This window comes from Diachasma alloeum, unplaced genomic scaffold (genome assembly GCF_001412515.2).
Source record: "Diachasma alloeum isolate Michigan unplaced genomic scaffold, Dall2.0 Dall_scaffold_00213, whole genome shotgun sequence".
Lineage (NCBI taxonomy): Eukaryota > Metazoa > Arthropoda > Insecta > Hymenoptera > Braconidae > Diachasma > Diachasma alloeum.
In genome coordinates, this window is record NW_021680378.1 from 1,053,945 (window position 1) to 1,079,072 (window position 25,128).

At 38.3% G+C, this 25,128-nt stretch overlaps 1 protein-coding gene across 1 annotated transcript in view; it reads left to right on the top strand.

The window, feature by feature from the left end:
• The first annotated feature begins 4,555 nt into the window (after positions 1 to 4,555).
• LOC107037081 (talin-2) overlaps positions 4,556 to 25,128 on the top strand; it is a 43,504-nt gene continuing 22,931 nt past the window's right edge. Inside the window, exons 1-2 of the mRNA XM_015255412.2 lie at positions 4,556 to 4,652; positions 17,320 to 17,432. The gene's annotated coding sequence lies outside the window, so the exon portion shown is untranslated. The remainder of the gene's footprint in view (positions 4,653 to 17,319; positions 17,433 to 25,128) is intronic.

The following is a 25,128-nucleotide window of genomic DNA, read 5'->3' on the forward strand; positions in this document are numbered from 1 at the left end:
CCGGAGTACAAACGCAACTGCAGATTAAATGCAATTCTGGCATTAATCCAATCTTCTAATATATGAGCCATACTTCGTTGAATTTTGGCACTGGGTTAGCGTCCCAGGGGTCTTAATGCTCCAACTGGAGACTCTAGTGCATTTATAAATGGTTTAGTTATTAGTTCTCTGTAAAAAAGACATTCACGTGGGCTTGGACACTGGATGCCCCCCTTTCGCAAGACAAACTGACGCACCCACGCCACTTATGCTCTCATTATCGGCTAGGGTAGAAGTATTGGTTGAAGAAACACTTGTGTCGTTACTATTTCGTCATGGAGAATAACAAGTGCAACATTGGGAGGCATTCAACCTCGACCGAGGCGCCTACACTTGAAATTGACATGAATTTTTCGAGTCTGTTTTTCTTTCTTTTTTTCTTTTTGCGCTCGCCCGTCGCTTTGTTTTCATTCGTCATCCCCACTTTTTGCCGCTGATGTTCTTGCGCGCTTCTTCGCTCGGTTCTGTTCCACTTTTCTATCGCTCGAGGAAAAGTTTGAATCAGCGGAATTTGAGGATGGTGGAATTCCAGTGGAGGGGGCGGGGGAGCGGGTTATCGGTGGGCGATTGCTACTGCAGTATATCGGCTTGGGCTGCATGATGAGGGAATTGAAGCATTTTGGCGATAATAACATTTCTTAAGGGTGCCAAGTGAATTTGAAAAAAAAATTTTAAAAAATGTTTTCTTTCCCTCCATCATTGGAGAAATATGTATTCATCCATCCGACGAAATTTCAAACCCGCAGCCGGAACTAGACATCGAGAAAATAAATGCGGAAAATCCTCTATTTCGCGTGACGAACCTCGAGAAAGCATGGGATCAAATGGGTACGGCGGGTTGAAATATCTCTCTTATTCACCCCGGTACCCCATTGTTTTTTGTCGCCATCACATTGAACACATCATTCCCCATATCTTCAAATTTTTTCAAATTTTTCTTGAGTTCCTAGGGGGTNGGTTCAATTCAATCAAAACTCCATAAGAGGGCGTGTATAAGACTGATTTTGTTTATTCAATTTCTCGATATCCATAAGTTCTAAAATTCTAAAATTGTCACCGATGTTCACCATCTGTCTAATACTATTAATTAAAAAAATTATAACTTTGTTGGTGAATGTCAATTTTCAAGGTCATCGCCAAATTCACTTGGCATCCTTAAGGCGATTCATTTTTGCTTCCAAATTTAAGTTTTGGATTTTTTATGTTATATCGACTCAGGATGATCCAAAAAATCCGAAAATGCAATTTTTAGACCTCATACGTACGTGTGTATATGTGTACGCATGTAGCAAAGTTTTTCTTCAATTGTTCGCTACTGAATGGTTGGAATTGAATCTTTTTCTTTTAAATATAGGTACTGTTGAGCCCTATCGATCGCCATTAATTAAAATTCAATTCATCGATGAGCTTCTTTAATTTTCGAATTTATTCGAAAATCGGTTGTCCCACGATAACTAAAGAAAATGTTCTGAATTAATTGAATGATGGCTTAAAACATTTGTTGGATGTCCTTTTGACTGAGTTCGAAGATGAAGGCGATAGCGATAATCGTTATTTTGATTTATTTGAAAATTTGCAAAAATTTTGTATTTTTTGAAAATCAGAATTCCGGGGATATCTTTGAATATCATGCTTCAAATGAATTCAATTATAGATTAAAATGTTTGTTTTAATGCCATTAAGTCGAAGTTAAAAGATGATTACGATAGCTATATCTATAATGATTTGATTTTTATGATGATTGTTGAAAATTACGAATTTTTCATGCATTTCCTTGAAAGTGAGCTTTCTGATGGTTTCTTAAAATGTGATATTTCAAATTCATTCAAGTATGTATAAATAAAATTTTTCTATTAACATTTTATCGAAGGACTGAGGGGAGAGGTAGAACTGCAAAAAAGACAACCGGTTGTATAGAAGAAAGGGATAATAAGAATAATGATGATAATAACATTAAACTATGTTGAAAATTTGACAAAATTAGTTAAAAATAAATTGATTCAATTCAAGAAAATGAAATAAACAATGAATTATACATGATGGAAGGAAATGATGTGCAAAATAACCATTCCGAAGCATATTCCTAATTTATTAGCAAAAATAGCTATACTATATGCAATACAAGGGCAATTTCTTCGGACTTTTGGCCAGTTTTCAATGAATATCTAAGAAAGAATCTAAGGAAAATAGCAAAATTTTTGTTAAAGTCTTTTTTATAGCCCGTAATTCGCTCTACAACAAAGTTCATTACAAAATTTTCGTTATCTCCCTTAGATTTGGAGATATTCCTCAAGAACTTGGAGCGCTTCGCTACAGATTTTTCTAGAAAACCGAAGAATTTGCTTGAATTTTTTATAAAATCAGAGAATTTTCGGGAATTCTGATTCCAGCGTTTTATCTGAAAATACGTATCACATCACTCGCAGTAGAGTACTTGGCGCAAGCCTCCACCGAGTCTCTTCCCGCTGATAAAACAAAATTGAAGAATTTTTTTTAGAATTACTTATCAAACACACTCGAGACAGTTCAAGAGGTTCAAAAGGGGTTGTTGACTCTCAGAAGCGTCAAAAATACTTCCAGGAAGCCCTCTGCAATGTCTGTTTACCTGAGATTTGTTTTCAACTTCAAGAGGCGAGCTCCGGAGATAAGATACGGGTCTCGGGATATCGTTGCATCATTGCAATCCTTACTGCTCACTGTGTACGTATCGAGTTAATGCTCTCTGTGTTGAATTAAAACGATCGGCGACCTCTCAACACACACGCACCGGACGGAGGTGGCTGGGCATGACCAAATTTGGTGCGTTTTACGCTGGGCACTCACCAACGCCAACTGCTCCAAAAATTTTTTTTATACTTTCATTTCGGGTTTTTCGGCGCTTCCAAAAAAAAATCCAAAATGTTCTCTAGTTTATGGAACTGATAAATTTTTGGAGTACTGTAGTGCAGGAAATTGCTGTTGTCACGAATATTTCGCAAAGATTTTTTGATTTTGATTTTCATTTTGATTTTTTTAATAATGAAATTTATCTTCATTTCGTAAAACATTACATACGTGTATCTAGCAAGAGCTGTTTATGTGGGTTGTTTATGGCAAAAATAAAATATAATAACAAGATGAAAAAAAGGAAATTAAGTTACGATTTTTTTTATTTGCGTTTTTTATTTGTTTTTCAAAAATGTAAAAAAAAATTCGCAGAAGAATCGGGGATCTTTATTCTATTTTACTCTCGTATCTACATCCATTCTCTTTTTATCGCGAAAATTGGGGTCATTCTAGTGAATCCCCAAATCAAATCCATTATTCCCACGTGAGATCAACCTGGGGGAGTTGAAACCGATATTTTTAGAGGAAAGTCTGTTTGTTTGGATTGGCTATATTTGCATCCTTCCAGTGAAGTATCACCACTCGCGTCCCCCCATGTCTTCTCCCCCCACTCCCTAAATCCTTCTTTCCAAAATTTCCGTAAAAAATGCCGGAAAATCTCTAGAAATTCAAGAATCCAACAATTTCCGCTTTTCATCAAAATTTTTAAAAATTAAAAAATAATTTGGAAAGAAATTGCATTGCGAAATAATTCTTTTTAAAAATCGAAATAATGTAGTGGAGGTCGGGGTAAAACCGCGACACCTTTGACTTTTTTTAAATGTTAATGAGGGGTTCAAATGTTGATAAAATTTAATAATTTTTTTTACAATACAAAGAACAATTCTTTCCCTTTGTGACGAGCCTAAACTGAGCTCAATTGATCAATTTGTTCCTGAGTTATGAATAATTTTAAAAAAGTCTAAAGTGTCCGTTTTACCCCACCCGCCCTATATGAAATAAAGAAAATTAAGTGCTCGGGATTTGAGTCGGATGGGTATAAAATAANAGTCTAAATTGTCCGTTTTACCCCACCCGCCCTATATGAAATAAAGAAAATTAAGTGCTCGGGATTTGAGTCGGATGGGTATAAAATAATAAATAAATAAAATAAATGAATACAAAAAATAATAAATAATAACTTATTGCGAAATAATTTTTTAAAAAATCATTGAATGTTTTCGTTTTCAAAAAACAATCATTATTTGCGTAAAAAAACTTTAATATTTTTTAATCTTTCGAAAAACTAAAAAAGTGGAAAAATTAATTTTCTCAAAATCAAAATTGCCACAAAAACCGAAAAAATTGATGAACAACTGAAAAAAAAATTCATGTTTGCGATGAAAAAACCAAAATTTTCTAATTTTTTGAAAAACTAAAAAAATTGAACAATTAATTTTCTCAAAATCAAAATTCACCCAAAAAATTGCAAATCCAAAACCTTTGCATTTTAAGTTGAAAAAAAAATTATATTTTTCTAAATTCATATTTTCCAAAGAGGAATTTCTCAAACACTGGTGTGAAAAAAAAATGTAAATCTTTAGAATTACAACCCCTTTTTCCCCCAACCCGCAACATAAACGTACGCTCCTGTCTGCTGAACCCGCGGAACCTTGGAACTGGACCGTATAATCGAGTCGTAAGTGTTGTGTGCGGACGTGAGGTTGGTGCGATCTGAAAAGTGACAAATTGGTTAAAAACACTCATCAAAAACAAAAACAAAAGCCAACCAAGGATGATCTAAACTGGTAAGTGTCATGTAGTCCCCCTAATCCTACAAAAACCCAAAAATCCTCGTGAAAATCTCAAATATTATTGATTTTTCCGACGTACCCGGACAGATGGGCGTGCGCCGCATAGTCCTCGTCACTCTTCCAACTTCCATTTCTGTCGATGAAACAAGAATAAAAAATGCCTTTGGGATGTAAAAACATGCGTTCCCCTAACCCCAATAGATCGGCAAAATTGCCGATTGTTTGGGCGGTTTTTTTGAACCATTTTGGGGTTAACTAACCTCAAATATATTTTCGGGGTGGGGGTGAGCAGACGGATGAGGGTTCTACGAAAATAGAAGTGATTCATGGAGAATTGACAGGTCAGACGCCACGTAATTACGATATTCCGAGAATTTTAATCTAGCCCTAAATACGGTCTGACGACATTTTATTTTCATTTTTTTTTTCATCATGAAAGAAATAAAAAGGGGAGAACTTCTTTCCAGAGGCGAAATTCCAAAACAATAGGTCGGAAAATCAATAGGTGTGGATAGGGTTCTAATAGGGATGGCTTTCATTTTTTTAATCGAGTTTTGATTTGGGGGGTTGATTGCTGGGAGGAGTCTCCCTCGGATTCTCAGGAGAATTTAATACAAAATTCCTTGGCGATAAAAAACTAAAGACTCCGCTATCCCCAAAATATCGGCGGAATCGGTAGTTTTTGGATGATTTTGGGCTTAACTAACTGGTAATATATTTTCGACCCTACGTAATTTAAATATTCCGAGATTTTAATCTAACCCTAAATAAGGTCTGACAGCATTTTATTTTCTTTTTTTTTACATCACGAAAGAAATAAAAGAGTGAGGACTTGTGTCCACATGCGACATTCCAAAACAATAGATCGGGAAATCAATAGGTGTGGATGGGGTTCTAATAGGGATGGCTTTCATTTTTTTAATCGAGTTTTGATTTGGGGGGTTGATTGCTGGGAGGAGTCTCCCTCGGATTCTCAGGAGAATTTAATACAAAATTCCTTGGCGATAAAAAACTAAAGACTCCGCTATCCCCAAAATATCGGCGGAATCGGTAGTTTTTGGATGATTTTGGGCTTAACTAACTGCTAATATATTTTCGGGATGACCCTACGTAATTTAAATATTCCGAGATTTTAATCTAACCTTAAATAAGGTCTGACGGCATTTTATTTTCATTTTTTTTACATCACGAAAGAAATAAAAGAGTAAGGACTTGTGTCCACACGCGACATTCCAAAACAATAGGTCGGGAAATCAATAGGTGTGGATGGGGTTCTAATAGGGATGGCTTTCATTTTTTTAATCGAGTTTTGATTTGGGGGGTTGATTGCTGGGAGGAGTCTCCCTCGGATTTCCAGTAGAATTTAATACAAAATTCCTTTACGATAAGAAACTAAAGACTCTGCTATCCCCAAAAGATCGGCGGAATTGGCAGTTTTTGGATGATTTTGGGATTAACTAACCTCAAATATAGTTTCGGGATGACCCTACGCAATTTAAATATTCCGAGAATTTTAATCTAACTCTAAATACAACCGCACGACATTTTATTTTCATTATTTTCTCATCATGAAAGAAATAAAAAGGGGAGGACTTCTTTCCAGACGCGAAATTCCAAAACAATAGGTCGGAAAATCAATAGGTGTGGATGGAGTTCTAATAGTAATCGCTTTCATTTTTTTTATTCAGTTTTGATTTGGTTTCGGGGGTTGATTGCTGGGGGGCGTTGGTGGGCGGAGACCTTCTTGGGTTTTTAGGAGAGTTTAGGATTTCTTGAGTGTATGAGGATGGTAGGGACTCGGGTAATCTAATTACGCGAAGCACTCAGACCGTTGCTGGGATCATTGAGTTGGACAGTTGCAGGGGGAGGAGGGACTGAGGAGGTTGGCAATGATTTTGGAATGGGGTTGAGGGATCGAGCGGTTCAGGTTTTCACTGAGGGGGCTTGAATGGTTTTTTTTCAACAGATAAATACAAATGCTTTTTACAGAGCCCTGAGATGAAATAATCTCTTGAGGACAAATTGATTAACTTCAATATTTACAATAGGGGAGGGTGGGGCAAAACGGCCCCCCTTCAATTGTCAATAACTTGTGAATGACATTGTGAAAATTCTCAGTTTCAACTTCATTTTGAAGATAGTTTTTCATTCTTTAAAACGAGCTCTAACTCACCCCAATCGGATTATTGAATCGGAAAATATTGACGATTGAAGGGGGGCCGTTTTGCCCCATCCTCCCCTAAAAAATTGGAATTTTGCGAAATTTCACTGATTATTTGAGGCTCTTCAGACCCTGAAAAGTCCTTATAAACAATCAGAAACGCAGTGCATAACCTCATATTAAGATGACGCGTTCAGTGGCTGCAATGCAATTTCAGTAGTATAAAAGCATATTATGACTCGATTAATATTCAGTCCTGTTGATTAAACTATTGATATCTCGAGAAGGAGTGGGTCTCTTAGAAAATGTATACAAACATTTTTTATAGGGAATTTCATGCACTACAAAAAAGTTTTTACATATTTTCTTCCGCACCCAGTGGTTTTCAAGATATTTGCAAGAATGTTTAGATGAAATTTCTTGTTCCTCTCATTCCGACTCTCCGTTATTGCATTGTTTGGGGCAGTTGAGTCACACTGGGAGCGTTCTTTTTGTTATTTTTTATGGGACGTGATGTAAGTATAAACATTCCGGGGCCGTTTGGATGAGGTTGGTCGTGTAGTCCATGAGTAATGCTGATTCGAGGTTTCATATTCAGCAACGCTTGTTCGAGATCTTGTTTGCGATTTAATTGAGAATGGAGTGAGTGCCGAAATATGCCTTTCCGTTTACTTGCATATGACCGAAATAACATCACTGTACCGACAACGGTGGCCGGAGTGGTTGAATCTCTGGGCCGGGGTCGCGGGACCCGTAGGGGAGCGGGTTCGAGTCCCGCTTGGGGAAAAGTGGGGTTTTTAATCTTTCGGAAACTGTGGAACGGGAGTCTAGACACCGGAAATCATCGAAATTGAATGCGAGATTGAACCTTCTCCGATAATATCCGGTCGATGGACGTCCCTGTCGGCCAAGGTTTTCCATGGTTTCCCTTGGTCACCAGGAGAGTCTGTACATGGAGCACAGCTCCTGGGGTACAATGCGACATGGTTTGATTGATTGATTGATTGATTATTTATTAACTGTACATTATGTTGTACAAAATAATTATGACTAAAGTCACAATAGCAGGATACAAGCAATGGTGGGGGAGGAATGGAACTATAAAAAGCCTAATCGGCTATATGGGAATGGAAAGAAAAAAAAGTAACATCACTGACATACAATGTTGTTCAGATACACGTGCGATGGAATTTTTCAGCTCGCGTGGTTGGCAGCGCGAGGCGAAGCCGAGGGCTGCCAACTTCACACTTGTGAACAGAGTTGGGCCCTTTACTGAAAATCGAGGTTTTCTACGGTATACAGTAGAATACTGGTAATGCCAAGCGTTCTTTAGACTTTGTCATTAGGTTCACCAAGGCCTTTTATGATATTGATCAATAAGAACATTGTTTTGTGTCTTGGTCAGACCTAAATTGGATTACGCTGGTTCCGTTTGGTCTCCTGGTTATTTGAAATACTCAAGTAGGATTGAAGCGGTTCAGAGATGATTTGCTAAATATTTACTGTGGAAGACAACTGGTGTTTATCTGGATAGGGGCGTCGATAAGGTATTGCTTTGCGCTGAGGTGAGGCTGTTCTCCCTCGATGAGAGAAGGCGATGAACAGACATCATGTTCATTATCAAGCTTATGAGAAATTATGTTGAGTGTCCTACTCTTTTGGAGCGTCTGTCGTTAAGGCTTCCTCCTGTGCATTCTCGGTCCCATGGAGCATTGTTCTACCTCCCCTCACCTCAATCAAACTTGAGTCTTCATTCACCTCTTCATAGACTAGTTAAGCATGTGAATAGCTTTGTTGAATTCGATAGATCTGTCGACATCTTCGATGATTCGATCGGTGTACTTGCGAGTAAATTGCATAAGTTTATTACCAATGTAAGGAATGAGTCTAGCGATACTGTTTGATTATTGGTTCGATACGATATGCCATCACTCACATTGTTATCTTGATCTTTATTCTTATACCTCACTTTTTGCACCTTTATAATGAATTTGTTACTCTTTTTATTGATCTTATTATTGGCCTCGGGTTGTTGGGTCTTGTAAACCTTCTAAATAAATACATAAATAATAGTATATTTCGTAACGAGTGCAAAAAACATTTTTTCACGAGTTACGAACAATATTTTTCATCACAATGTGGCGGAAATTGGACTTTTCGTCACAGCGTGATGAAAATAAATTTACCTCTAAACGGTAAAAAAGGTAAATAACTGGTAGAAAATCCATGAATCCAACTATCAGCACAGAAACCCTCGTGACAGAATTTTACGAGGATTATCAGTCGTGAGGGTCAAACGTCAAGAGGGTCATGCCTTGCAAGGGTCAAACGTCCCGAGGGTCATACTTCGCAAAAAGCATGACTCGCAAGGAACAAGCGTCGCAGCGAGCACACCTCTCAATTCAATAATAAACTCACCAAAAATTCCGGGGACATAAATAACATTATCTTTGGTTCATATTTTTATCCCTTTGGTTGGAGCAAAAAAAACGTATGCCACATTTATTCTTCTTCCGCCGTGTTTCATTCATTCCACCCTTTGGTGTTCAATTGTCCAGAGTGTTTGGAAAATGGAAAAAAATTCTTCCTCCAGCACGAAAAAAGAGACAATATTCTCACTGCCCCACATTTAGATTCTCTCATTCACGTTTATTTCTATTTTTTATTGGGAGAATTTCTCTTCTATTCTGCTTCTTCTACCCGTAAAATGCATTTTTTATTCCTTTCCCCATGATCAAAATCATAAATTTTAGATAAGGAAATCATGGCTTGCACCAATCAAAATGTTTATCAACCAATTAATTACGTTTCTCTTATTAAAATCCTCTGACATTGAATAATAACAATTTTCCTGGAAGTTATCCCGGAAATTTCAAATTGAAAATAAACCCCAGAAACAAGTACTTTTTTTTCTCTGGCATTGGTCTGTGTATCCACAAAACGGAAAGTGAAGTTCCGGTCGTTGGAACGTGTATAAATAGAAATAACAGGGACAGAAAAGTCTCGTAGTATTTTACAACTCCCATCTCCCTCTCTCTCTCTGTTTTTTCATCATAAAACTGCGACTCCCATCCAAAATAGTGGCTGGTACTGTTCCTCAACAGACTCCGCATTTATGGTGTGGTGGGCGCATGCGCATGGGTACCCACACATGTGCTGGACGCCTAGAAAGCGAGATGACAACATAATCGACATTGAGAAAAAACTTTTTTTTTTTTCAAGAAAACAGAACAGAGGTTTTTTTATTCATTCATTCGAGGTATTGGTGATGAATAATTGGTGAGGTAATGCTCGTCTACGGTTTTAGTCATTTTGCATGAGTAACCCGTTGAAGGCTCTGCTTTTGTCGGATAACTTGAGTAATCACACATGGAAATGAGGAGAGGGAGATAAGGTCACTGCTGTCTTGGCGCGGAACTGCTAAAATTGTCAAGTTGGTTTGCGCGAATCTAACCCATTTGCGTTTTTCATCTGCGAGAGAACTTTTTCTCTTTTACTTTTTGCAAATTTTTCGCTGATATTCTCATTCTTAAGCAAGAACTTTTAGTATATCCAAAATATTTCAAGGGGTGTTTGAGAAAATAAAGACAACATTTATCTGAACACTGATTGACAAAACATCGATCGAGTCATGATGTTTTTGTTACATTGCGATTTTTGTGTATTGTACTCTCTTTGAGTATTGATTTATTTTATTTGTTCGTATGTGTGCTTTCCCGTAGTCTGATCAAACTAAAATAGTTAGCGAAACGTCGCAAAGTGACAATAAACCAAATGACCAAAACTAAATGACCGAATAAATATTCGTTAATAGTTAACGAATGGCTCACTTGGAAGGTGAAAGTCGAGTCAAACAAGACTTCTTAAATATGCATTCGTTAACTATTAACGAATGAACATTTGGTGAGACCAAATAGACCCTAGCCTTCAACCAAATCCATTTGTTAAGGATAATTAATCCTCTCTATCAGTGTACATATTTTCTGTCAAAATTTCAAGTTGATATCTCGATTTTTGGACAAGCTAGAGTGATTAGTAAGCTAAGTTTTTTATAATAAAAAAACGGGAAAACAGAAATATCTCAAAAACTTTGTTTGAACGGGTGTATGTTTTGATTGATTTAGATAGAAGACATCGAAACGAATATTTTGAAAACAAAAAAAAATCGAAATCGTCAACGAGTTTTGCAGATATTTGCGGAAAACGATTTGAAAATGAATTGCTTTTTCTCCAAAACGATTAGGTCGATCGAGCTGAAATTTTGCACAATGTTAGTCCTCATTAAGACCTATAATCTGACCAAATTTCAGAGTTTTTGGAATTACTTTAGCCACTTACTCAATTTTCTAAAAATTGACCACCGAAAATTGAACACCAATAATTAAATTTTAATTTAAGGTGTTCAATTTGTAGAAAATTGAAGGGGCACGGAGAGAAATGTTCAGTGAAAATTACCGAACACACAGTTCGCTCACCGATTACGGAATCGACTCAGAAAATTTGAGTGACGGTATCGTAATTTTTCACAGGAAATTCAGGTAAAAATTACGGAACGCTCTAGAAAAATTCCGAGAAGTTCCGTAAAATTTTCTACAACTCCATTTCGCTCCGGAATTACGGAAAAGATACGTAATTTTTATTGAATATTTCTCTTCGTGTGGCGGTGGATATGCTTCCATGCAGACATGGTCGCCAAACTTCGTATTCTCACCTTTCAGACCATTCTGCATCATTTCCAATCGAAATTAGAGAATGTGAAAATTGGACGATCACGATGCCTCCATTCGGAAGCAAAAAAAATTGGCCGTTAGGAACTTTCATGCAAATATTGTGGTTTATGGTCTCCTGCTTGATGCAGAAGTACGATGATTGGTGGCTGAGCACATCTGAAACCGAGGGGGTATTCATATCGTAACGGACCCCTCAGTTGTTACCATCTCTCTCTCATCCACCTTTAAGCACCTACTAGGGTCCGAAAACCCCCGCGTGCCATTTCAAAGGGGGATGAAATTCAAAGCAATTTCGTGCAATCATCCAATTCCATCCGGCCACACTCACAAACACGCACACACACACTCGTGTATCTGAGTGTCCTTCTCCGCAGGCTGTGTCACGTTTTCTATAACGTACGACATGAGTGTGACGGGGACAGGCTAGCTATACAGGTTTAACCCAGCTTCGTCTCCTTCAGTTTTCGTGGGAGAGAGAGGAGACAAATGGCTTCGTTACTGTGTCGTTATCCTCGTGATATCTGGAAGGGATAAAACATAATTATGCACTTGGATGAGTGATTCTGAACGAGACAATTGTCTAGGAGACAATCTCAATTGCTGTGGATGTATGTGTTGTTAACACTGGCCCAGTAGCTGATATCTTCAGTGAATATAAATATCAAAGGTAAATTCAACGATTCTCGTTTCCATTCATCCTCACAAAAAAGATCCAGTCTTTCTCCTCGAATTAATGTAATTCTTTCTACGGAAATGTTCAATATGTATATTGCACCCCTAAAGTTGGACCCCAACTGCCAAAAAAAGCCGATCGGCCTTTATCAGCAGAAAACCTCAATCTAACGCAGACATGAATTTTCTCTCATTTTTTTTTCATTCTCTCAATACGCACGCATGATTCTCCCCTCCTGGCCACTTCCTCCCTGGGAAGGAAATACACTGTAGATTTTTTTTTTATACTTTTGTCCGTAGGCACGGGTCTCGTTTGATTTTCGATGAAGCGAGGAAGATAAGACGGTTCCGAGCAAATAGTAACAGTATCCGAGATGCATTAACCGAGGCCTTTTTCTCCTCCTTCACTTGGTGAGAGCACGACCATAGTATCATTGATTGAATCGTACCCTGCTCTCACCCCTCAGTTGATATAAAAACAACTCCCGGACAGTGTCAGCTGTCTGAGTGCCTTATTAAACAGGATTTTGGCCAATCAGAGGACTGGATTTGGGGGCCACGTGACACATATGATAGTTTCGTTTTGATGATGTCTCTGCGGCTGGCGAGTCAATTGTTATCCACAATTCTGACGGATATTTGCAAAGAGAAACATTGATCTGCCGCAGGAAAACCATCACGTGGTTTTCCTCTGACCTGATGAATTTCGAAAGCTGACATCATGTCGCATCTCTAATTCCCATAGCTATCGATCAATTCCCCTTCTCAATTTTGAGGATAACCTCATAATAATTGATCATTCTTCTTGTCTTGTACTCAAATGATTGATGTTTGTAATGAAGACGTTTCGAGCAAAAATCTGATGAATTACCTCACTTCCTGCGGGAAAGAAAAACCACACCTGTTTCCAAGCATCTTTGTCACCAATGCTCGGACAAAAAGGCTTTTAGTGATGATGATTATCCACCACCCTATTGTGGTCCATCGGTCCTGGCTTTACGTTTAATCCATACGAAAACCACCCTTGTTTGTCCAGTTTTGGGTTACAACCTCCTCTAATGGATTATCCCTATATTCTATCATCGGTTTGCCGCTCGTTTTTACTATTTTTCCCTTCTCCAATAGTCTAAGTTCTTGGGGGTACGTTAGGGAAACTACGTTACGTGGATAAATATCTGGGGTTTCACGGTGTTTACTGAAGTTATTAGGGAAACAAATTTTTGGAGAATGATAAAAGCGAGATTTTTTTTCGTCAGACGTGAGATTGAATAAATTACAAATGAAAATGATTTGCTAATCCGTTATTTTTTATTTTTCTTGTTTCAAATTCTTTGGGGACAATTATATGAAAATTTTTTCTTAATTAACCTTTCGATATTTTGAGAATTAATCGACTTGGAACAAGAGCCGTGAAACGTTTTCAACCGGACATTTTCCGAAGTATCCCATAATCTTCAAATAACTCAACTAGACAATCGGCTCAAGACGTCTAGCCCAAAATGAGAACCAGATCACCAATCCAAATAACTCAATTTTGACAATTGAAACCCCAATATCAACATTATACCCCGCCAGATGCTATAATCTCACGATAGTAAAGCAGTGAAAGGGGACGAGTTGGGGGGGGGGGTGAGACAGGGAAGGGGAAGTCATTTGATTGAACTACATTCAACGGGATTTATGATCAATATAAATGATCGTCGAAGTGAAGTACGTGTCTAACGAGCCCATTACAAGATTACGCAATACTAGATGGAATACTCCTTATTAGTTATCTCGATAACATTTTTTATGGTTGGAATAGTTCTCCTGGATATTGTCATCGTTAAATCCAACAAAAGGGAGTATCGATGGAAAATATGGAATTGAAATTCCATGGCTCGACGTGGGCGAATTGTCGCAGGCTGATTCAAGAGTCGTGAAAATTTTCAACATGATAAAGAACTTCCACCAAGATTTGCACATCGTGGTTGTAGAATTGCACTCCATTGAAGTTTCTACTTCCTCTTTAATGAGGAAGATATCCTAGTCACTAAACTATATGGGACATATATATTGGCAACTGCCGAACACATCATCTCCGAACCAAGTTACTATTAAAAACAAAAGTCCAGGGAAATTTCCGAGTCAAATCGCTAGAGACGACTCCGTCAGCATTTGTCGAGATATCGAAATATCAACGATTCATCTCTTCATCAGAAATGATTTCTTGAATATCTGGAAAATTAATTAATTCAGAACCATTTGCCTTAAGCAATGGAACCGTAAATTTCCCAGCTATCCACCCTCACCCCTTCGACTCTCCATTCAAATAACTTATCCCACAATTTTTATCAATTTTACAGGATGCGGTATCTGTGTTCTTGGAGCTTTAAATGATTCAAGAGTCTTGAAAATATTCAATATGACAAAGAACTTTCGCCAAGATTTGCACATCGTGATTGTGGAATTGAACTCGATTGAAGTTGCTACTTCCTCTTGAATGAGGAAGATATCCTAGTCACTAAACTATATGGGAAATTTATATTGGCAACTGCCGAACACATCATCTCTGAACCAAGTCACTGTCAAAAACAAAAGTCCAGGGAAATTTCCGATTCAAATCCCTACAGACGACTCCGTCAGCATTTGTCGAGATATCGAAATATCAACGAATCATCTCGTCATCAGAAATGATTTCTTGGATATCTCGAAAATGAATTCAGTCAGAACCATTCGCCTTTACCAATGGAACAGGAAATTTCCCAGCTATCCTCCCTCACCTCTTCGACTCTCCATTCAAATAACTTATCCCACAATTTTTATCAATTTTACAGGATGCGGTATCTGTGTTCTTGGAGCTTTAAATGATTCAAGAGTCTTGAAAATATTCAATATGACAAAGAACTTTCGCCAAGATTTGCACATCGTGATTGTGGAATTGAACTCGATTGAAGTTGCTACTTCCTCTTGAATGAGGAAGATATCCTAGTCACTAAACTATATGGGAAATTTATATTGGCAACTGCCGAACACATCATCTCTGAACCAAGTCACTGTCAAAAACAAAAGTCCAGGGAAATTTCCGATTCAAATCCCTACAGACGACTCCGTCAGCATTTGTCGAGATATCGAAATATCAACGAATCATCTCGTCATCAGAAATGATTTCTTGGATATCTCGAAAATGAATTCAGTCAGAACCATTCGCCTTTACCAATGGAACAGGAAATTTCCCAGCTATCCTCCCTCACCTCTTCGACTCTCCATTCAAATAACTTATCCCACAATTTTTATCAATTTTACAGGATGCGGTATCTGTGTTCTTGGAGCTTTAAATGATTCAAGAGTCTTGAAAATATTCAATATGACAAAGAACTTTCGCCAAGATTTGCACATCGTGATTGTGGAATTGAACTCGATTGAAGTTGCTACTTCCTCTTGAATGAGGAAGATATCCTAGTCACTAAACTATATGGGAAATTTATATTGGCAACTGCCGAATACATCATCTCTGAACTAAGTCACTGTCAAAAACAAAAGTCCAGGGAAATTTCCGATTCAAATCCCTAGAGACGACTCCGTCAGCATTTGTCGAGATATCGAAATATCAACGAATCATCTCGTCATCAGAAATGATTTCTTGGATATCTCGAAAATGAATTCAGTCAGAACCATTCGCCTTTACCAATGGAACAGGAAATTTCCCAGCTATCCTCCCTCACCTCTTCGACTCTCCATTCAAATAACTTATCCCACAATTTTTATCAATTTTACAGGATGCGGTATCTGTGTTCTTGGAGCTTTAAATGATTCAAGAGTCTTGAAAATATTCAATATGACAAAGAACTTTCGCCAAGATTTGCACATCGTGATTGTGGAATTGAACTCGATTGAAGTTGCTACTTCCTCTTGAATGAGGAAGATATCCTAGTCACTAAACTATATGGGAAATTTATATTGGCAACTGCCGAACACATCATCTCTGAACCAAGTCACTGTCAAAAACAAAAGTCCAGGGAAATTTCCGATTCAAATCCCTACAGACGACTCCGTCAGCATTTGTCGAGATATCGAAATATCAACGAATCATCTCGTCATCAGAAATGATTTCTTGGATATCTCGAAAATGAATTCAGTCAGAACCATTCGCCTTTACCAATGGAACAGGAAATTTCCCAGCTATCCTCCCTCACCTCTTCGACTCTCCATTCAAATAACTTATCCCACAATTTTTATCAATTTTACAGGATGCGGTATCTGTGTTCTTGGAGCTTTAAATGATTCAAGAGTCTTGAAAATATTCAATATGACAAAGAACTTTCGCCAAGATTTGCACATCGTGATTGTGGAATTGAACTCGATTGAAGTTGCTACTTCCTCTTGAATGAGGAAGATATCCTAGTCACTAAACTATATGGGAAATTTATATTGGCAACTGCCGAATACATCATCTCTGAACCAAGTCACTGTCAAAAACAAAAGTCCAGGGAAATTTCCGATTCAAATCCCTAGAGACGACTCCGTCAGCATTTGTCGAGATATCGAAATATCAACGAATCATCTCGTCATCAGAAATGATTTCTTGGATATCTCGAAAATGAATTCAGTCAGAACCATTCGCCTTTAGCAATGGAACAGGAAATTTCCCAGCTATCCTCCCTCACCTCTTCGAATCTCCATTCAAATAACTTATCCCACAATTTTTATCAATTTTTCTGGATGCGATATCTGCTTTCTTGTAGCCTTATATTCTTTAAAGGGAAAACGTGAAGTTGTGGGGGTTATGGGTGGAATTACAGGTACATGTATCCCAGCATCGCTGGAGCGTCTAGTTCAAGAGGGGATGATGGTTGAGGGCTAGAGGTATGGTGGGCAAGAGGATCAGAGGCGCCAGGGCGTCGCGGCGCCAACCCCGGCGTCCGCCACATTGCCGCCATACTCATCCTTACTTTTGCGACCCTCTCCATCATCCCCCTCGTCCTCTTCAGCTTCACCATGTCTTCCTGTGGACCCTGTCCTCATTTTCGTATCCCCACTTCGAAACACCTTCATACACTTTTTTTTGCCCCTGCGCTTTGTGGATTTTTCTTTTTAACAGTCACTCTTTTTATTTCAGACACGACATATTGAACGATCGACAACAACGAGACGATAAGAATTATTCCTGACGCTGTGTCCTCCAGAATTTATAGACGTAAATTATTGTATTGAGGGTCGCTTATTTTGAAGGTGAGTGACTAGATCAGAATTTCATTGGAAATATTTTCGGATGAATTTGTCGGAAGAATGAGAGGGTGGAAATGGCAATTGACGACCATTTCCAAAGTGATAAATAAGAAAACATAAAAAAGTAGATGACAAAAGTAAAATCGAGTGACTCATCCTTGAAACGTGAAAATCCCAACCCCTCAGTGGTCTCCAAAGCACGAGCCTGTCGTAAAATCTATGTCGTTCTATCCCCTTTTAGCCATCTACCTCTGGTTTTCCCAAGTGCCGCATCCTTAACTCGCTGCAACGAAAGTACTATGGTACCCAATATGGGAATAGTTTCTCGTCGTGGATGCCACTAAACATAACACTTAATTGCGACAAATATAGACCGTAAAATTTGAATAGGCATGTGATGATGAAGAACACTCGGGGGGTTAGGGTTAGGTGTTGAAAAAGGGGAAAGTCTATTAGTGAGGAGCCTCTGTCGGCTTGAGTTAGGGAATTCGGCAGAATGAAAAGTCCTTGAATTTTTCACATTTTTGAAAAAGGCAAGTTCTTACACTGAAAATGTCAAAATTCCCTGGTAAATTCAAGTTTCATTGGCTCATGAGGGAAGATTTAATTAAATCGTGAAAATCCTCGGGATTTATCAGAGACGATTTTCCCTCAATCGGAAAAAGGAATGAATAAAAGAAATAAACTGACCATTGCGATTCAACCCGAAACTCTCTCTCTCTCTCCCCCTCCCCCTAGAGTTGAACAGGTGACGCTCGTAAATCCGATACGTTCGATAAATCCGATAAGATCTCGTGTAATTTCACAAATGGGCACCAAAATCCAGGGTATCCAGGGGGTTGAATACCACAAGCGTTGAACCGTATCCTTTCTCCGGTGCTAGAAAATTGTTATCACACTGACCAAAATCTTCATACCAGTTCGCCTCTCTATTTTATTTTAATCTCTAATGAGGATCTTACCCGCCACATCTGTTCGTGTTTACGACATCAGTTGACTTAATCGGGAGATGAGATTTGAATGAACGGGAATGACAGAACAATTTGGTGAACCGAGACATCTTAATTGTGGGGTCGAAGCCGTTATCATTTGTCTTATCAGAGTAATCGTCGATTTGAAATTTGGAAAATTGAAAATATCCTTTTGCCACATGAGATATTTGCCATGTGACGTCAGATTTTCGTGTTTCCATCGGGCATTGGGCAAATTTTATCTCCTGTTCGCATGTTTCGTTGATCAGAATTTTCTAATTTCGGAGAGCGATGCCAAGCAATGGATTTCGATCAACGGTTATGTCATCAGGGGAAGGGAGGCAGCGGGCAATCAGAATGTTTCAGACAGGTTGGTGCCAGTGGAGGATGTAACAAACAACCTTCCATGTGCGATATTGTTATCAGTATCAATCTACAGTTCTCATTTTTTCTCTCACATCTCCGATTTCAGGCTAGAACCAGTTCGATACAAAGAAACTGGCGAAGATAAGAAGGGAGAGTGAACAACAGCTGATGACCCATTTTTTTTTCTTACTCTACTTCAAAGAAGAATTTAAAACGCTGAAAAATTGGGAGGATCCGGTGGCAATGAGAACGCTTAGAATAAGAATAACTGAGAGATATTTTACGTCCTAGGCTGAAAATTGTGAATTGAGACCCTTCAACAGTTCGTAAAATGATTTTTTGTTTAGTCTCAGGAGTCAATAGCCGAAATTCACCGGCAAAGTGTCGTAGTAGGGAAACTCACATGTAGGATAAAAAAAAATCTTAATCCATCTAACTCAACCCTCGTGTAACCTCCCCCTGACTTCCGGGCTGAAAGCAGCAGTGCATAAATTTCCTGTACATCTCAATTCACCCCCAACAGTGACCATTCCCTTACACGTCGTGCCTCTGAGTGACATCTTGCATCTCCAGAATCTCTCTTCCCTGTCCCCCAGTACTATGCCATCTTCCACGCTTTACTTCAATTTCTTTTTAGGGGTTAGGTTTTCGGACAGTAACCACCTCCTGTGCTTTTGCATTATCACCAGTTCCACCCTTCTCGAGATCGCTTTTTTTTCACGGTTGGGGACAAGATTTTTGGGAATCCAGCGGTGCGTTAAGAACCTACAACCCCTTGGTGAGGGTTGGTTCGATTATTCTTGGTTAAGGGTCTGTCGAATTTTTGGAGAATGAGAATTGGGAAAAATGAGGTCTTCTTGGTTCATGGTCGGAGTTTAATCGTCTTGGCACAGGCGAGTTTTAAGTTGTTATAGATTTTTTCATCAGACTGCCCGTGAAACGTCACTTTTCGGACACTTCATGCATTTCGCGGCCTAGGAGGTAAATGTATATTTTCCTCACAAGACCGGGACAAAACTTTTCGGACAAGTGTGAGGACTACAATTACACGAGTCAGAAAAGTTTTTTGACCGAGTGATGACGCAAATATTTCTTCACTCTGTGAACGGTGTTTGACAGAAAATGATTGATAATTCGCCATTTTTGGGTTCTCTAAACTCTAACTTTTTTCTCAACCCCTTACACCAAATCTCCAGTACCTCAAGAGCTAATTAAGATAAGAAGTCAATCATGCAGAGTTTTCAATCGGGGATTCCCCGATCTGTCGCTGCCATTGGAAACCTTTGCCCGCGAAAATTTGAAATCTAAAAATTTGAAAAATGAACGCAGTTTACTTTTCTGATCTTGGCAAAGTGATTGTCTGCACAGCGGGGTGATGCATGAGTCCACAGCAATCCCGCAGCAAGGGGCGGGAGCAGTGGGGGGGGGTGGAATGACGGGGGGTCATCCCCTCTCGATGCCTCTCACATCCCTTCCCCCTCTCTCTTGATTTCTTCCTTGACAATCACAAAGGGGTGGCTTTTGGCATCATGTGGTGGTGGTAAAATTTACCCTGCGCGCGCAAATAATGCGGAGACACCACCGGGTGCCTCGAGCGAGGCCACAGACACATCACTTCTTTGGCGACAGCCGTCGGGGTAACATCCTCGTTCCTCTCTACCCTATCGTTTATCCCCTCTTTTCGCAAACTACGAACTTGTAACAAAATTTTTTTTTCTTCTCAATTCACATTTTTCAAGTGCCTTCGAATCTTAATTATTTTGCGTCCCGTTTTTTCATTGATTTTTCTTTGTTTTATCAGTTATTGCCGCTTTGGGTTTTTGAATTTTCGCGGTTTTTTTAGTGCCTCGATTCCGCTTCTGGTTGTCGCAATACTTGTGCCTTATTACTGCCGTCCAGGTTTGTGCCGGGAAATGAACGGTTTTTGAGATGAGTTCGGAGAAGGGATTTTTGAATTTCCCGGCAGTCTTGCGCGGGAAAATTTGAATGTGATATTTTTTCGGTTTTGTTATGTTTTTCTATGAATTTTACGTTGTTGTGTCACCTCAGTAGCCTTTTAATGTTAAATTACCCGTCCCCACCGATCTGTGCCTTTTTTTTGTAAAACTTTGAGAGATTTATTTTTTGATAGAGTTTTGAGTTTAATTCGGAAATCCGTCCTTTATTCTTGAAATAACGAGGAAGAAGTTTCGTAAATTTGAGAGATTTTTCATATTGAGTTGAACGTGACGTCATCATGGAGAAAATTTGGTAAGTCCCAGAAAATTTTGAAATTAAAAAAAAAAATTTGTGGATTTTTAATTTTTTTCTTTCAAAAAATGGAAATTTTTTTATTTCGCTTTAAAAAAGTGCGAAAAAATACGGTTTCTTCGTCGCAAATAAATTTTCAGGTAGAGTGTATTTCCTTCGTAAGTGGCGAGTCGAGAGATTTTTAAAAAAAATTGAATTTTTCCAATCGAAAAAATTTTGCAATTGGAAACTTGTTGACTGACGAGAAAGATTGACTAGACATTGCGGTAGCTGGCTTTTCCATTACGTGACAGTCTATTTTTCTCGAAATAGATTTTTTACAATTAAAAAAATTGGGGAACATTTTTTTCTCTGAAAAAATCGAATTGTTGTTGACAAAAAAATCTTTTCTTTACCATTGCGAAAAAAAAAATGCGATTAGAGGGTGTATGATCTCGTCCATCAAATAAATCAGTCTCGATTGTCCCTAACAAGGGTTCTTGTTTGCCCGCCTCAATTTGGGGGTTTGAATTTAACATGGGGTCGGAGTCACTCGAAAAAAAGCAGTTGATGGTCGGAGAAAAAGGATAATTACGACATTCAAGTCAATTAAAGGTGAGGGGAAGGAAAAAAGTAAACTGACAAGTGGTGTTTATCGTATCGAAACATTATATCGTAATTCCCGGGTGTGGATTTTGGGTGGTTGATGAGAAGGGAGTGGGAATGGATTTTCAATGGGATGAACAACGAGGGGATCCGCCGAATTTTCAGCTACCTCCGGGGGTAAATAGTGTTATCGGGTTATGCTATCAATCTTGAGTCCTTGAATGGAGTGGAGGCGGTAAAATAAGGGGTTAGGTGGGTGGAGATGTTCTGGGAAAATTTCTCCACTGGATCTGAGGATCATCCCCTAGTAAAATTCTGAGGATTTGGGGCGGGATAATTTTGCGGGGAATCGTATACGGGGCTTAACCCATTTTTGAAAGGCCATATTATGTTGACAAAATATAATTTTTTTTTCATGTTTTTTAATGAATTTTTAAAGTCGAGAATTGGATTGGTTTTATGAGAAAATTGCAGAATGTCTATTTGCTTTCGGGATAATTAAATCCTCAGGAATTTGTGGGGATTTAATTGGCTTCGGGCAGTTTACACCCCCTGGCAAACGAAGAATTTTTAATTCTGAGTTTTCTGAAATGAAAAAGATTTTTCTGTTGAATTCACTCGGTAAACATTTCCATAAATAAAGGAAATGCTCCAGTTCGTTGGAATTTCAAATCTAAATGCGGGGGTTCACGTGGAGTGTCTTTTAATTCTCAATTGAATTTATAATTTGTGAAGGAGCACATGGACATTTCTATCAACATTCGATTTTTCAGAGTAAAACATTGTTATGTTCTCTTAAGGGAGTTGCGTCTTTAAGGTGCGAAAAGTAGATTCTTTGAGACTCTAAAAAATGTTCAACAAAATATCTGGAATAGTGAAGGAAAGTCACCATCGTACAATAAGAGAAGCGTCTCTGTATCCCCTTACTCAAATTATCCCTAAAACAAAAACTTTTCTGACGCATAGTAATATTGACTCGTGATGAATCTAAACCGCCCAAAATTCTTTCTCCTGATAGTCGGCGAAATTTCCCATAGAATTAAAAAAACAGCGACCTCTGTATTCCCCCCCCCCCCTAGCTCTCAAGTAATTCAAAAAACAAAAACTGCAATTTCCAGTTTTTTTAAGGCGTTTATTCGGCACAATTGGTCAGCTTAGAATATATCCATCTATATACAAGTTACGATGGTTTTCGAATCATAGTCAGATTTATATTCAAAAATAAAAAAAATTATATTTTTTTCAAATAACATGGGGTTGTGTTATAAAATAGAATGATTGAAAATAATATACAGAAGACCTTCAAAATCAAAAACCCTATGACATGAATATTGCGAAAAATCATTATGGGCAGTAGATCAGTTTGAAATGTTTGCTGCAACTATTTTGTTATTTAATACATTGAGAATTTAAAAAATTCTAAATTGTTGAGGTAATTCCTTCGATGAAGTATTAGGTCATCATGTTTAAAGAGAGAATGATATGGCGTTGATGCTATGCTGATTTTCGTCAAAATCATGTGTGTACCTGAATTATGGTCACATCATTGTAATGCAATCGAATGAGTTTTGAGTCACGCGACTGTGACATCATAATTCGGGAAAACGTTTTCATCATTATCTCGAGAACTATGAGACCTAGAGAGATGATTTTTTTTTTCAATTCGATGGTAAATTTCCCGGAGCATCCAATGAGGTCACTATCAATCCCCTCCTGCCACCCTTCTCAAAACTCCAAAATTTCCCAAACTCAGTTCTGCGTCACGTGACTGTGACGTCATAATTCGGGAAAATGTTTTCATCATTATCTCGAGAACTATGAGACCTAGAGAGATGATTTTTTTTTTCAATTCGATGGTAAATTTCCCGGAGCATCCAATGGGGTCACTATCAATCTCCTCCTGCCACCCTTCTCAAAACCCCAAAATTTCCCAAACTCAGTTCTGCGTCACGTGACTGTGACGTCATAATTCGTGAAAATGTTTTCGTCATTATCTCAAGAACTATGAGACCTAGAGAGATGATTTTTTTTTCAATTCGATGGTAAATTTCCCAGAGCATCCGATGGGGTCACTACCGGCCCCATCTCCCCCACCCTTCTCAAAACCCCAAAATTTCCAAACCTCGAGATCCCCTCACACCCGATAATTCGTTTAAATTCGAGGGAGTCTGGGTCTCGGGGGGTCGCGTTACTGTGCCACCGGTGCGCAGAAGCGCTGAATCCACTGAATACCCCATCCCCCTCGGGGGAGCGAGCAGCCCCGAAAATAAGGGGTGGTTCCCCAACGTTTCTCAGTTACAGTTTGGCTTCGGCCGCGGCCGATAGCCTCCCCATTCCACTCTCGTGTGAACACTCACAAGCGTCGGTTCATTTTCCCCAATTTATCGAGTTTATTTTCAATAAAGGAAGTTTAATAAATTTTATTTTACAAAATATTTTGAATCCATTGAGTGATGAATTGTTTTCGTTATTCCGTCATGAGATACGGAAGTATTCTAGGGGAGTGGGTGGGGGTTGACTATTTTTTTTTCAACGTTACTTGATGATTTGAGACGATTATTAAATGTTGAATTTTCGAATTAATTGTTAAATTTTTGGAGCTTCTAGTGATGAGTGAAATTGTTTGAGTATTCCACTGCCGTCGAACCTCTCGGGATGTTGAAATTTGTTGATAAAGTATAAATTATTCGGAGTTATGGGAGTCGTGTTAGCAATTTTTAATTAATCGTTAATTATTCTGATAATGGAGGTGGATGTAAACTGCTGTGGTTTTGTTAATATCGCGGGCTATCTGTACACAAGGAGTCTGCACAGAAAACGAAGGAGAAGGGAGGAGGAAAGAAACATGACGCGTTCTTGGGTATTTATTACATTACCATCAGATTATAACCTAAAATATCGGTGATAGTGAGGTCGATTAATTTGGTATTTTTAAATTGCAAAAAATTCTGAAAAAATTGGAGAAAGTGTCTGGTACTATCGTTAATATGTGGACAAAAGCTGGGAGGTATTGACCGAATCGTTCTCGAGATAATTCAGTTAAAATTAATTTTCATTTTTTTGCAGTGGTTTTTGAATTTAGAAAAATACTTTACATTTCTTGAATTATCCTCTCTCATTGGGAATGGAAAGCCCTCAAATTATGAATTTTTTCTACCATCTCTAAGTATTTATTACAACGGAATCAGATCATAACCTCAAAATGTGTTGAAAATGTAATCGGTCAATTCAGTGATTTTGGATTTTCAGAAAATTGTGAAAAAATTAGAAAAAGTGTCTCATGCTATCATGAATATGTGAGAGGAATCCGGGGGATATTGACCGAATCGTTCTCGAGATAATTCAGTTACAATTAATTTTCATTTTTTTGCACTGGTTACTGAATTGAAAAAAATCCTCTGCATTTCTTGAATTACCATCTATCGTTGGGAACAGAAAGCCATCAAATTTTGAATTTTTTCTACCATCTCTGAGTATTTATTATACCGGAATCAGATTATAACCTCAAAATGCGTTGAGAATGTAAT